This window comes from Cervus canadensis, chromosome X (assembly GCF_019320065.1).
Source record: "Cervus canadensis isolate Bull #8, Minnesota chromosome X, ASM1932006v1, whole genome shotgun sequence".
NCBI classification, from domain to species: domain Eukaryota; kingdom Metazoa; phylum Chordata; class Mammalia; order Artiodactyla; family Cervidae; genus Cervus; species Cervus canadensis.
Window position 1 is genome coordinate 48,175,054 of NC_057419.1, and position 13,308 is coordinate 48,188,361.

Below are 13,308 nucleotides of genomic sequence, written 5' to 3' on the forward strand. Positions count from 1 at the left end.
ATCTTGCTGCTGTTTGAGGGGCCAGAGAGTGGACATGTTCTGGAGAAACCAGTCTGGTGGAGGGCTGAGACCAAGGCAAGGGGCATGGTCTGTATTTCTCGTCCCCCAGTCTAACACACACCGGAAAGGAAGCCACAGCCAGCCAGATTTTTTTTGTCTGAGTGCTTGTCATTTTCAGGAGAGTTTCATTCTAATAGCTTGTGAGGATTCTACCTGCTTCTTCTATATTCTTTTTATGGAAGAAAACATTAAGTGTATTCAAATCTTTTTTACATGAGCTTGAAGTTGGGGGGTGCTGCATGTGACCTGGGGAATGTAAAGGGAAAGGCTAATAATAAAAGTAGTCATGTTAATAATCTTTCCAGATGCATCTTTCAGGTTCAGCTAACACTGGGCATCTCCCATAAAAGCGGCATATTGGGAAGAATAGTTCTTGACCATACACTTTCTTCATAATCCACAGAACAACCATTTTTGTTGGATATTACTTCACTTACAGCAACAGGGAAACCAATATTCTGGAGAATATACCCACACAGGCCACCTATCTAGACAGTGCAAGGGTGTGAATCAGACCTAGGACTGTCTGGTCCAGGCCTACGCCTGCCTGTGAGGATGAAAGGAAGGCGGAAGAAAGTAAAGAAAATCCCCATTTCCCTGAATTCTGATTTAGTGACTCAGTAGACGGAAAGCAAATGTCCAGGCTTAATTCACAGATACTTAATTCCAACTGACCTGGACTTCTTGAACCTAAGCAGCTTTAGGAATTATGAAAGTGGAAAGATCTGTATCAAAATAAACTCATTAAATAGAACTTACACATTTGGAACCTGTCAGAATGGGGGAGGAGAAATTGTCACAGAACTCATTTTTGAATAAGCAAACATTGCATTATCCTGCAACCTTGCGTGACTTTTTACAAAGGGCTTTATAGTGAAGATCCGTGGATTTTCATTTAAAAGGTAATACTAAGAAAATTTACATTCAAGTAACACCAAATGTGGTTTATTGTGGTTTTTACAATGCCAATGAGGAAACTGAGAGCTTACTGGGGTGACAGAGGACTCCTTGAACTGATGCCCTGACCAGTGTAAAAAGAATTCTTACAGTGAAAAGCATTTCCTCTGTAGATCAAAGGGCTAAATCTTGAAGGTGGTAAATTGAGTTCACACATGCAATATCATTGCGCTGTAAGGGCCATCTTTTTGTTGTTCTTTCTTTATATCAGTAAGCCAGCTGTGGTTCAGTTGAGGGCAGTAACTAATTTGCAAATATCTCTAGAACGTGCCCCTGTTTTTACCCATTTGGGCTTGGGGTCCCACCTCATGTGTCACAGATTGGAACTGAGGCCTTTTATTGTTTCTATAGTCATTTAATATCCTGGTAGTATTTTTGAGGTCTTTTCTGTGTAATATTTTAGGTGAATAAAATAGTGACTTTGTACCACAGTAAAAATTTGGTTTTGAATATCTGTTCAGAGTTTCGGTGTCATGTTTTCTGTAGTATCTTAGCATTTAAAAGCCACCATAGGTAAATTTCTGGCCTGGAGATTTCTACAGAAAACCTGGCCTGTCATGTTCAAGACAGATAGTATGTAGAGACTGACACAAGAGAAGTAAGCAAATAGGCAAAAAGAACATGCTTGACATCCTGGAAGGGGAACAGTAATGAAGCTTTTCTTGGCTTGGGTGCTAGAGATGGCAGTTATCTTGGTAGGTTTTCCCATAATGTTTGTATTTTGTGAATGGTTATGCCTCAAAACTCTAAAATGATGCTGTAACTAGTAGTAGTTTTCATATCATTATATATCATATTTTTCTTGGCATTACCATCAGCTCTATAAAGTCCTGCATTTCTTCCCCTACAAGACCCAACTCCAAGCCGTCTCAATATTTAGTGTAATCAGAACTGCGAGGGTGGCTGAGGGTAGGGACATCTGTCTGTTGGCCCACACAGGGGTGGAAAACAGAGGCCTAGCTTTTAGCTAGCAGTGGAGTGGTGAGAGGATAAAGAAGACATGAAAGAATAAGACCCAACATGATGTTAATTGTGAACCTTTGTTTGGCTGCAGTCTACAAACCTGGAGGAACTAACTTCTGGGTATTCCAACCCAGGGAGAAGGTTCTCCGTTTTGGCTCTGTGCGCCAGCTGCATTTATCCTTCTGTGAGGTGCTTTCAATCCTTGATTCCAAACTGAGATTACCAGATTACCCTCCCCACCCCCCACCCCCCCAAAAAAACTTTGTGACTTATCTTGAGCAAGATTCCAGAAAGATAAAGCCAGCGGAGACTAATACTGGGGAGAATGTTTTACCTGGCAGTCCCATTGAGAGCAGAGACTTGGAAACCCTGCAGATACCACATGCAAGGTCTAGGAAAGCAGGAAAGTCAGTGAACTTAATGGAGCTCCTACTCCTTCATCTGTAAAAGAATAAATCAGATAATAGAGGGAATCGGCTCTGTACTGCTCAGCACGTAGTTAAGTAGCTTTGGAAGGTTTGTTGAATCCGAATCTGAAATAAGTGAGATTCAGACTTTATTTAGGTATGATAAAAGGAAGACATTTTTATAATGGAAAATGCAACACACTGAAGATCAGGAAAATATGTTTGATGACTGAGTCAAAAAAGCTAAGTCAGAGCTCTATAGACAGGGAAATGGGTTTTCCATTTCAACCAACAATTTGAAATAGTTTAAAAATAGTTTTCCGCTGGGTTCTAAACAATTCTGGCTGATTTCCCATGGCAGTGTTCCCCTCCCTGGCTGATCTTTGCTGTAATCCATTAAATAATGTAGGATAAGCTCACTGGACACGGGAGAAGGGGACAAAAAATAATCTGAAGACCGATTATTTTATAAAGCACCTTGCCTTGGTACATTATGAGAAATCATGTATGAATTCCTATTTCACTTAATTCTGAATGTGGTCTGCGTGACAAAGGTGACAAGAACCTTTTCAAATCAGCAGGACAGGATGCTTTAGCAGGAAGAACCTTGTTCAGCAATGTCCTGAAGGTCTCTCACTTTCTTGGTTAGTTTTGACCTGTGAATAACGTGGGATGCTTGAAGTGCTGGTAAGCAGTGGAGGGTGAGCGCCCCGTGCTCATGGATGGCATCAGAAATAGGGGACAGGGCTAGTCTGGTGGGTTGTATGGGAGTGCACTGTGCTCCCCTAGTTAAATCCTTAGGCCTTTGTAAATGGATGTGGGAGCCCCAGATTGATCCCTGTGTGATGCATCTGGCTTTGCACCAGGCAAGAACCTCGGCTCTGATTTCCACACCCAAGAACCTCAGCTCTGACCTCTGCTAGCCACCCTCACATGCATAGTTCTCATGAGTGGGGGAACCTTTCAGGAGAAAAGCAGTTCAGAGTGCTTGGTCTGCTGATGGTGGGTCTGTTGCTTTAACCTCATAGGCTAGGAATGGCTTGTATGTGGCCATTGGGATTTTCGGGGTCTATTTGAAATGAAACACTGCATTTTTGTGAGCCCCAAGGCAGTTGAATTTGCCTTATGACTATCTTTCATGAGTTTATATCCAGAGGTCCTAATCTTAAAGGTCAGCCAGAGAAGCAGGGTAGTGCGCTGGGAAAGTGTCCAGCCATGTCTGACTCTCTGGTTAAGGGAGGGAGTCCTGACCCAGAAACATCCCCTGGGCCGGGAGGGGTATTTGTGTTGTCGGTTCAAGTTATGCGAAGCAGTGTCTGGGTTTTCCCCAAGGCTGAAGTATCTGCAGACATCTTTGTGCCTCGGGATTTGATCACTTGGCTCATTCAGGTTGGATTAAATGACAAAGAAGCTGACTTTGGCTTCCTGGGTGATAAAAATGAACATGTATAGATGCTCATGTTATGAATATGCTACATATATGAATTTTTATTTTTACCAGGATTAAATTTGCACATAGTCTAGGGTTGCAGAGAGTCAGACATGACTGAGCGACTGAACTGACTAGAGTGCAGTTGCGCATGCAACATTCTCACTAGTTCAACAGATTACCTCTCTCTACCTAAGTGTACCAAGAGGGAACTATCCAGGCCAATAAACTCTTCCATTTGAGTTAACCCTAGGAGGAAAAAGAGACTAGAAAGAAAACAAAACTAAATCAGAAGGTTTGAGTGAAACTCTAGGGTTTTCCCCTTTATTTATCAACCTGACCCTGAAAGGCAGGAGGAGGAGGAGGTTGCTAGGAGGAGAGGAGGGAGAGGGGAGAGGAAGGCAGGCATGGGATGGGGAGGGAAGGTCAAGAGAGAGGAGAGCGAGGAGGAAGGAGATTGCGGAGCGCAGCGAGGAAGTGTATCGTGTGATGCCTCTTCTGGAACAGGAAGGAGAGAGTGTTGGGGAGAAAGAAGGAGATGGGCGAGGGAGAGGAGGGAAGGTGTTGTGTCAAAGTTGGCGGGCCAAGTGAACCAGAAAGCAGAAGGGAGAGGAGGAAGGAGATGGGGAGGTAGAAGAGAAGAAATAGGGAGACATGAGGAGAGGAAAGGAGAGGAGAGGAGGAAAGGAGATGGGGAGGAGAGGGGGAAGAGGAAGGGATGGGGAGGGAACAGGAAGGAAGTGTGGGAGACGAAAGAGGTAAGGGTATGGGAAATAAAGACAGGAAGAGAGCAGGAGGATAGGGAGGGAGAGGGAGGAAAAAAATGGGTATGGGTGAGGTAGCAGGAAGGAGAGGGGATGAAAGAGTCCGGATAAGGAGAGGGTATAAAGGAGCGCTACGGAACAAGAGAGAGGGAGAGGGAGGAAGGATGGGGGGAGAGGAGGAAGGGGTGGGGAGGAGAGAGAGTAGGGGGATGGGGAGGGCATGGACGATCGAGAAGGGAAGAGGGGGATGGGGAAGAAGCAGGAAGGAGAGGGGGGAGAGGAGGAAGGGGATGGGGAGGGAGAGGAGGAAGGGGATGGGGAGGAGCAGGAAGGAGAGGGGGGAGAGGAGGAAAGGGATGGGGAGGGAGAGGAGGAAGGGGATGGGGAGGAGCAGGAAGGAGAGGGGGGAGAGGAGGAAGGGGATGGGGAGGAGCAGGAAGGAGAGGGGGGAGAGGAGGAAGAAGATGGGGAGGGAGAGGAGGAAGGGGATGGGGAGCAGGAAGGAGAGGAGGAAGAGGAGGGGGGAGGGGATGAGGGAGGAGAAGAAGAAGGAGAGGGGGAAGAAGAGTTAGAAGAGGGAGAAGGTGAGGAGGAGGGAGAGGCGGAAGGAGAGGAGGGGGAAGGAGAGGAAGAGGAGGGAGAAGAGGAGGAAGGAGGAGAGAAAGAGGGGGAGGGACTGGGAGGAGAGGGAGAGGGAGAAGAGGAGGGCGAAGAAAGAGTGGAGGAAGGAGAGGAGGAGAGAGAGAGGGAAGGCAGTGAGAGAGAAGAGGAGGAGGGGGCAGTGGGGAAGAGGAAAGAGAAGGAGAATGGCCGAGAAGAGGAGAAGGGAGAAGATGAGAACGATGAGGAAGAGAAGGGAAAGTGCCAGGAGACAGGCAGTGCAGAAAGTGGAAGGCAGGGAAGAAAGGGTGGGGGAAGGGAATCCAAAGTGAGCCAAATCAGAGGATCTGGGAAATATGACAAAGATAGAACACATCCAAAAAAGTTTACTACTCACAGGGAGGGGAAGGGGGAAGGGCATGAAGTACAGAGGTTCAAAATGCCAGTGCAGTCAAAACAACTTTTAGAAAATGGGCCACCAGGTTCCAAAAAATTTTGGAATAATGTATTACCACATTATTTGGAATTGAAGTAACAGATTTAAAATTTGACCTGATTATGTCCAGCCAAACAATTTTAACATCTTATGCATAATAGGCACTCATTCTATTACATTGATTTTGTGTCATGGTTACTTTACATGTGGTACATAAAGATAACTTGAGGCACTGGTAAATTTTGGCTTCTCTTAAACTAATATTTTGGTGTCCCCCCCAAGTTATAAATATATAGTTGAAAAATATCAAAAGGTCATAGCATATAGTTAATATTCTAATTCCTCACTAAAGACAGTGTTTAGGAAGGAGTATATTATAAAAGTATTTTGTTTGTGTATATGAGTAAGTCCCTTTAAAAATGGCACAGATCTTTAAGGGTTATAAAAATGTCTAATCTCTTATAACTATCTATGTTAGCATAGTTTTTTTCAGTCTATGACTACAGTTTGCCCACCATATAGAATAATTTTATAAGAACGGGTGTTATTTTAAAGCTAAATGAGGAATTCACATTTTTTTTTAAAGTAGTGCTTTTTACCTTTAATGTGTCCCTTTTGCAACAGTCTACAAAGTGACACTTGGGTTCAGAGTTTAGACTCTAATGTCTCTTTTAGTTACTGTTTGGTAAATGACAGAATATATAATGAAATGAAAATGAACATATATTCTAGAAGTATGAAAATCTTTTAAGTGGTTGCTGGCCAGGCAAAGCTACTCAGTGGGCTTCGGTTTCCTTATCTGTAAAATAGACTGGATTAGATGGTATAATGATTAAAGCCCTTTGTAACTCTTAGATTCTTTCACTCTAACATGTTTGTGATTTGCTTAAGAAAATTTTTAAGGGAGAGAAATCATGTTTTACAATTAATCCAGTTTTCTATAAAATGTTATTTACTCTTAAATTATGACAGCTTTAATAATCTTTTGTCTTCTGTAATTCTGTATTTCCATCCCCTATAATTTCTGAGCTTTCACTATACTGTCAGACCTTTGTTCCCAGTACTGCCATTCCCAATGTCTATTACTTATCGTCAATGTATTCTTCATTCACTATTCTGTAATTCTCTGTTTGTTGTTTGTCAGAATGTTTCAAGTAAAATAAAAATTAAATGTATACAGTCAGTAGTTGTTTGTGAAAAGAGAAACTTTTAGATATTGAATTTTAGAGAGGCTAGATTTCCACTAGAGTAATTCCATTGTATATAATGCAGCCAGTTTGTTTGTTTCTTCAAAGCTTTCCTTCCCTAGCCCCTTCAATATCTTAGACATGATGGATTTCTTATACTTTGCTTTTATCAAGGAGGATTGTGATGGTAGACATCCTGTGAATTTTGTGTAGGTTGAATTCTTTACACATTTGATTTTCCATCAGGAGAAAGACTCAGAAAGTGGAAAATTTCCTTAAGGTAGTTGTAAATCTTCTTTTAGCTGCGAGACTTTCTGGTAGCTTCCACTAACTAACCAAATATGTGGGTTTGGCATTGCAGTGTTCTACCACACTCATTAGTGTTAGACTTGAATTAATACCTAGATTAAAATGTATGTGTTGTGTTGATTCTAGTGCCAAACGTGGTTGTTTTAGAAGTAGATTTAGGATTAAATAGGATGGATGACAGAAGTGGAGTTCATAGAGGAAAAACCTCCAAGGAGATGAGAAACTCTTCAGCTCAAGTACAGTGGTAAAGGTGTGGGTGTTCATCTTCCACTCAAGAGATAATCAGCCCTCAATACTGAAATGATGCTCTTAAAATATGTCCATCTCAGTATTTGAACCAGTTGAGATAGCCATTTGTAAACAGCATTTCGTACCCTTTTCTTTACCTTTCTTTAGCCAAAAACAAACAAAAAAATTGTGCTCTTTTAGAAGCATTTATTCATGCAGGCCTAGTGTTCTGCTTAAAAGAGCACTGGCCTACTCATCTTCAGACCTGAATTAATACTTGGCTGGGTAGATTGGAGTAGCTAGTTCCCTCTTTATTGTCCACATCTGATGGTTGATCAGGCTTTTACTGTACTTTATCAGTGATCATTTCTGAGGCAATATCAGTGATCATTTCTGAGGCAAGTGTGAGTTGTGTATGTAGAATCCATTGAATTACAGTTTCAAATGAGCACTCTGGCAGAAAAATAAGGTAAGATACAAAGGAGGACAACAGAAACATCTGCCGCTGCGGACCAGCAGCACTCCAGGTGAGTGTAATTGAAATGTTCTCTATTGTTTCACTATAGAAATCATTGATTTCTGTACTGTATACATGTAGATTAAAAATAAAATGCTACCACGGAGGAAGGTGCTGTAATTCCGTCCTTTCCTTCTTTCCATTGTGAAAGTTAAATGTTGTATTTCATGCCCAGTACCTGACACATAACTTATATTTGGTGCATGTTATTCAGTCAACAAATATTTATGTACCAAGCACCAAAAAGAGGACAGAAGCTACCCCAAATCAGATGGATCTCAAGAAGTGAGGGCTGCTCTCAGTTAACCTCCTGTGGCCCTCCAACCTATCAGGGACTTTAGGTAGGTATAGATTTCTTGAAGGAACACCAGGATGAAAGAGTTCCTATAACTCTGCCTGAACTGTTGCTTAACAGTGCCCTTGTATTTGCCGATACCCCTGTGTTCTTGGGCAGATAGTTTTATCTGCCCAATGATAAAAATACGATTTGAAGATGAATCTCTGGCTTTCCTCCATTAAATCCCTTAATGGATAAGAAGAACGTGGTTTTTATACTCTAAGCTGTTTCTGCAGATTGACCAGAAAATTTATCAGCATAATAGAGTGCTTCAGGTGTGGCACTTCAGCTGCCACCGAGAAAGACAAGGCAAGGGCTTCTCGGGAGTGATAGGGAAATGGGAAGTGAGTCATGAAAAGTAAAACCTATCCCGGCAAAGAGTGGGCTGGGCGATGGAAGCCAGGAGAGTGTTTCAGTGTGACTGCAGCCTCGAGTACCCTTGGACTAGACAGAGAGGCGTGAGACCTTCTGTGTTTATAAAAGATGTTAAACAGGAGTAAGGTTGGTCACACTTGGGCTTTTGTGGCATCCATCTGTCAACAGGATGGAGGGTGGAATAGAAAGGGAGAGGACCAGAGTCAGGGATAGCAGTCAGAGGGCAGTTACAGTTGAACAGGCAGAGACTGAAGCGGGGCTGGACTAGGACAGTAGGATGGAGGGTTGGAAACGTGTCATTACAAGAGATATAGGGATAGAATTGGAGGGCGTAGAATTGGGTAAAGATACGGAGCTTGGAGGGAGGGAAAAGGCCAAGCTTTTCCTGTTTCTGGCTTGGAGAATTGGGAAGAAAGACTGCTATGCATGGAGGCTGAGAACTGAGGAGTAGGGGCAAATTGAGGAGACTGCTTGGGGCTTTTTCATCCAGGAGATGTTCATTAGACAAATACACATCAGGGTCTGGCACTCAGGGAAGATGCTGAGTATCACCAGCTTATGCATGTAGTTAAAAACTGGATTTGAATGAGAGGCAGCATTCAGAATGTGAAAAGAAAAGAGAACTGCAGAGAGAATTTAGGGAAACATGAGTAGGTAAGGGCAGATTGAGAAAGGGAAGTCTAAGAAGGAGCGAGGGTAAGAACACTTTCTAGGAGACAGGGGTCCCCAAAGCCAAGGAAGAAGGAGCAGTGGAGGGCCACAGGGCTGGGGCAGAGCCCACGTTTCATCAAAGAGTGAACTCCAAGAGGTCTGCCTTGCAGAGACATAGAATCAGAACTAGATTCTGAGAAATAAATATCAAAGAGCTCTGCTGGCATATTTCTCAATTTAGGAAGGGAGATGTATATTCAAGAGACTTTGGAGCTCTGGGGTGAAAAATTCTCAATTTTTATCTGCTATTATTATATATGATGATACATAAGAATAGGATATTACTGATGGAAGCTTATCAACAAAAACGTTTGCAGTGCTTTAAATATCAGTAAGGGTTTCTTAAAAACAAAAACAACTCTGAGGGCAGCCATTACAGTCTGCAAATTATTTGGGCAGAGTTGGTTCAGAGCATGGGCTCTATAGTCCAGTAGGCCTGAGTTCCTGTCCCAGCCCTTACTGATTAGCTGAGTGGACACCTGGAAAAGTTTTTTTTTTTTTTAACATTTCTGAGTTTTACTTCCTTCTTTTAGTAAAGGAAGGGGGGTCTTTTAATAGTTAAGTTAGTTAACACATGGAACATGTTAGCAATACTCAGCAAATGCTAATCTGTATCACTCTAATTATCCTCTCTGATCACATCAGGTTAGGTACAATGCTATCATCATGAATCTCCAAGTCACTGGCCGATGTGCATCAGTATAGTTTCATGTGCCTGTAAACCTTACTTTTATTTAAATACAACATAGCAACCCCTCAAAAATTAGCTTATGGAGGTAGATCCATGGGAATGAAATAGATTACAATAATGATAACCCTTAACTATGGGGTGGAGTGAAACTCCTGTTACACACCATACATGAGTCAAATGCTGCCCCTCAGCATTTGAACCATGATGAAAGGCTGATGGCATTCACATGGTTAGCCTCAGCCTAAAATTTAGATATTAGTGCTGTCAGGGGACCAGAGTTCCCTCTGTATCCTAATTTTTTTATCAAATAGTTAAAAAATAAGACACATAAATTATAATCATAGATCATGTGTTTGTTTAAGATAAAGAGGAAGATCAATCTTCTAAGGAAAAATGGAAAAATAATAGAGTAAAGCTGAGAACAAGAATAAGACTACATTCCTTTTTTCAGGCCTCTTTTCAGAGTCTTACTGTAACGTATTTGCTGCTGAAAATATAGGATTAGCAATGAAGTAACAGATGGGCACATAGAAAGAAGGGGAAGTTTAGAGATAATGGTGTCCTTAGAAGCAAAGAATTGGAAAGTCACAACTGGCATCCTGTTGGGTGCACTCCAGCCTATAGACTTGTTTGGTATACATAGTGATTTTATAAACATTTGAATCAGATGCCAGCATTGACATATCAGATTTTACATTGAAAATACTGTTTTGTGGGCTTCGCTTGGAAAACCTGAGTATCTAAGAGTATCATGCCCGGTGGCAACACAGGCCTATAGCTCAGTGGAGGCCTCCTGACAGACCTTCGTCCCGCTCTTGCTCTGGCTGCCAGGCACCTGGCAGAGAATAAAGGGATGTGTTACAAGAGGGTAGAACAGAGAATTGTACACTTTAAATGAACTACTTTCTATTGATAAGATCTGGGACATGGCAAAAAGTGTCCAAGCTTCTTGTTTTGTGACAATCCTCCATGCATACTTGGGATTCTATCTTACTTTTTATAGAATGGACTTCACAAAATCAATTCTGTTTACATACAAATACTTATTTGCTCATGTTATTTTCTCTGTAAATAGTCTTTTTCATCTTGATACAGACCCTCCTAGATAGGGGTTGATAAATGTCAACATTTGATAATTTTTCCATTTTATAGACAGACATTAAGTAGGTGCCTTGCTCAGGCCAAGAGTGGTGGAGCAAGGCTTAGAAAACAGTATTTAGATCTTTGTATTTAGTGCTCTTCCCACTCTCCACTCCAGCCTCAGTTATTTCTAGTGTAGTTAAAACATGCATTTATATGTCAGCTCTTCTTGTCCTAAAAAAAAAAATGCCTTGAAACTGAGATTTTAAAATATGCACTTTCCCACCTGATGATTTAGGTATAAAGTTCTATGCTATATTTTATTTTGTTGTTTGGAAAATATTTTCTATCCTTGTGACACTGAGGCAAGTCATGAATCCAGAATTGTAGAGCAAAATTTTACACGTTATAGTCTTTTTTTAACTTAAAAAAACTTTTGAAGTTAATACATAGGCAAGTATATATCTCATGCATATATAGCTCAATATATTTTCTATAAACTGCACACACCTATATAGTCAACATCCAGATCAAGGAAAAGCACAGTGTCGGCTCCCAGGAAGCGCCTCTTCAATCCCCTCCCATCTGCCACCCCCTCCAGGGTCACCACTTGGCCAACTTCTGATTGCAATCTCTAGTTCTTAAAGCATACAGTATATTCATTTCTTAAGGAAACTGAAACCTTTTGAGAAACATTTGGTTTCTTAGTATTTCCCCTAAGAAATGTAAAAGCTATTGCCCTGGTCTAGACCAAAGACTGCAGGTACCCTCGCTGTGTCTGACCAATGAAACAAGGGTTCTTTTGCGGGAGTCAGGCCCAGTCACTTCTTCACTGGGGTCCTAGCACAAAGATGATTTCCCCTGATCACTCCAGAATACCTCTTTACATCTGATGTGGTTCTGGTGACAAGAATGTATTTAAACTTTATCCTTTCTTTTTATGAAATGACAGTATTCTGCCAGTCTCTCCTAAATTGTTTCAGTTTGAAGGTAAGTGATGTATGTGACTTAAAGTAGTTGTCCAGATGTGTATAGATTAATTTTAAACGTGCTTAATTAGGTGCAAAGTGCTGCAATTGATGATGTGATTTCTATCACCAATGCATTTTCTAAGAGCTTTCTCAAACTTAGAAAATGACATAGTTCCAGCAGTTTTTCATTGTTATAGATTTATATAAAGTTAATGAGTAAAATTGTATTGGGTTGGCCCAAAAGTTCTTTTGGTTTTTAAGGTATAAATACAAGACACATTTTTCATTTTCACCAAAAACTTTACTGAACATTGTGTTCACCGATTTGTTCCACTACTTTCTGCCATTTTCCAGGCAACTTAATAATTCCATCTTCCCCCAATTTTGTATCTTTTTGAGCAAAAAACTGTTCTAGGTACCTTTTATAGTTTTTCAGGGAATTGAAATTTTTTCCATTAAGAGAATTTTGTAAAGACCAAAAGGGCATCTGAAGGTGCAATGTCTGGTGAATACAGTGGATGAATCAGAACTTCCCAGCCGAGCTGAACAGTTTTTGTGTGGTCATCAAAGAAATATGTGGTCTTGCATTATCCTGATAGAAGATTATGCGTTCTCTGTTGACTGATTCCAGACGCTTTTTGTAGAGTACTGCTTTCAGTTGGTCTAATTGGGAGCAGTACTTGTTGGAATTAATCATTCAGTTTTCTGGAAGCAGCTCATAATAGAGGACTCCCTTCCAATCCCACCACATACACTGTATCACTTTCTTTGGATGAAAATCAGCCTTTGGTGTGGTTGGTGGTCTCTTCCATTCCACATTATCATACAGTATCCACTTTTAATTGCTTACAGTTTGTTTTAAAAACGGAATGTTTTTGTTTTTCGTTGAGAATTGGATGCAGAAATACAGTCAAGAAGGTTTTTTTTTCCCACTTATGTGCAACCCAAACATCAAAGTGATGAACATAACCAAAAATGGTGCAAGTGATTTTCAACACTTGATTTGATTATTTTGAGTATGTCAGATATCTCTCTCATGGTATAACATTGATTATTTTCAATGTTTCGATTTGATCACTACCAACTTCAACTGGTCTGCCTGACTGGGAAGCATCATCCAGCAAGAAATCTCCAGCATGAAACTTCACAAACCACTTTTGACACATTCAATCAGTCACTTCTCTGTACACTTCTCCATACCTTCTCCATACACTGCACAAATCTTTTTTTTACATTTTTATTGTATTTTTACCTTTCTTGAAATAATACAGCATAATATGTTGCTT

General features: G+C 41.1%; 1 protein-coding gene across 5 annotated transcripts in view; it reads left to right on the forward strand.

The window, feature by feature from the left end:
* Positions 1–13,308, forward strand: part of RPGR (retinitis pigmentosa GTPase regulator) — a 73,515-nt gene that overhangs the window by 34,630 nt on the left and 25,577 nt on the right. The window lies entirely within an intron of this gene.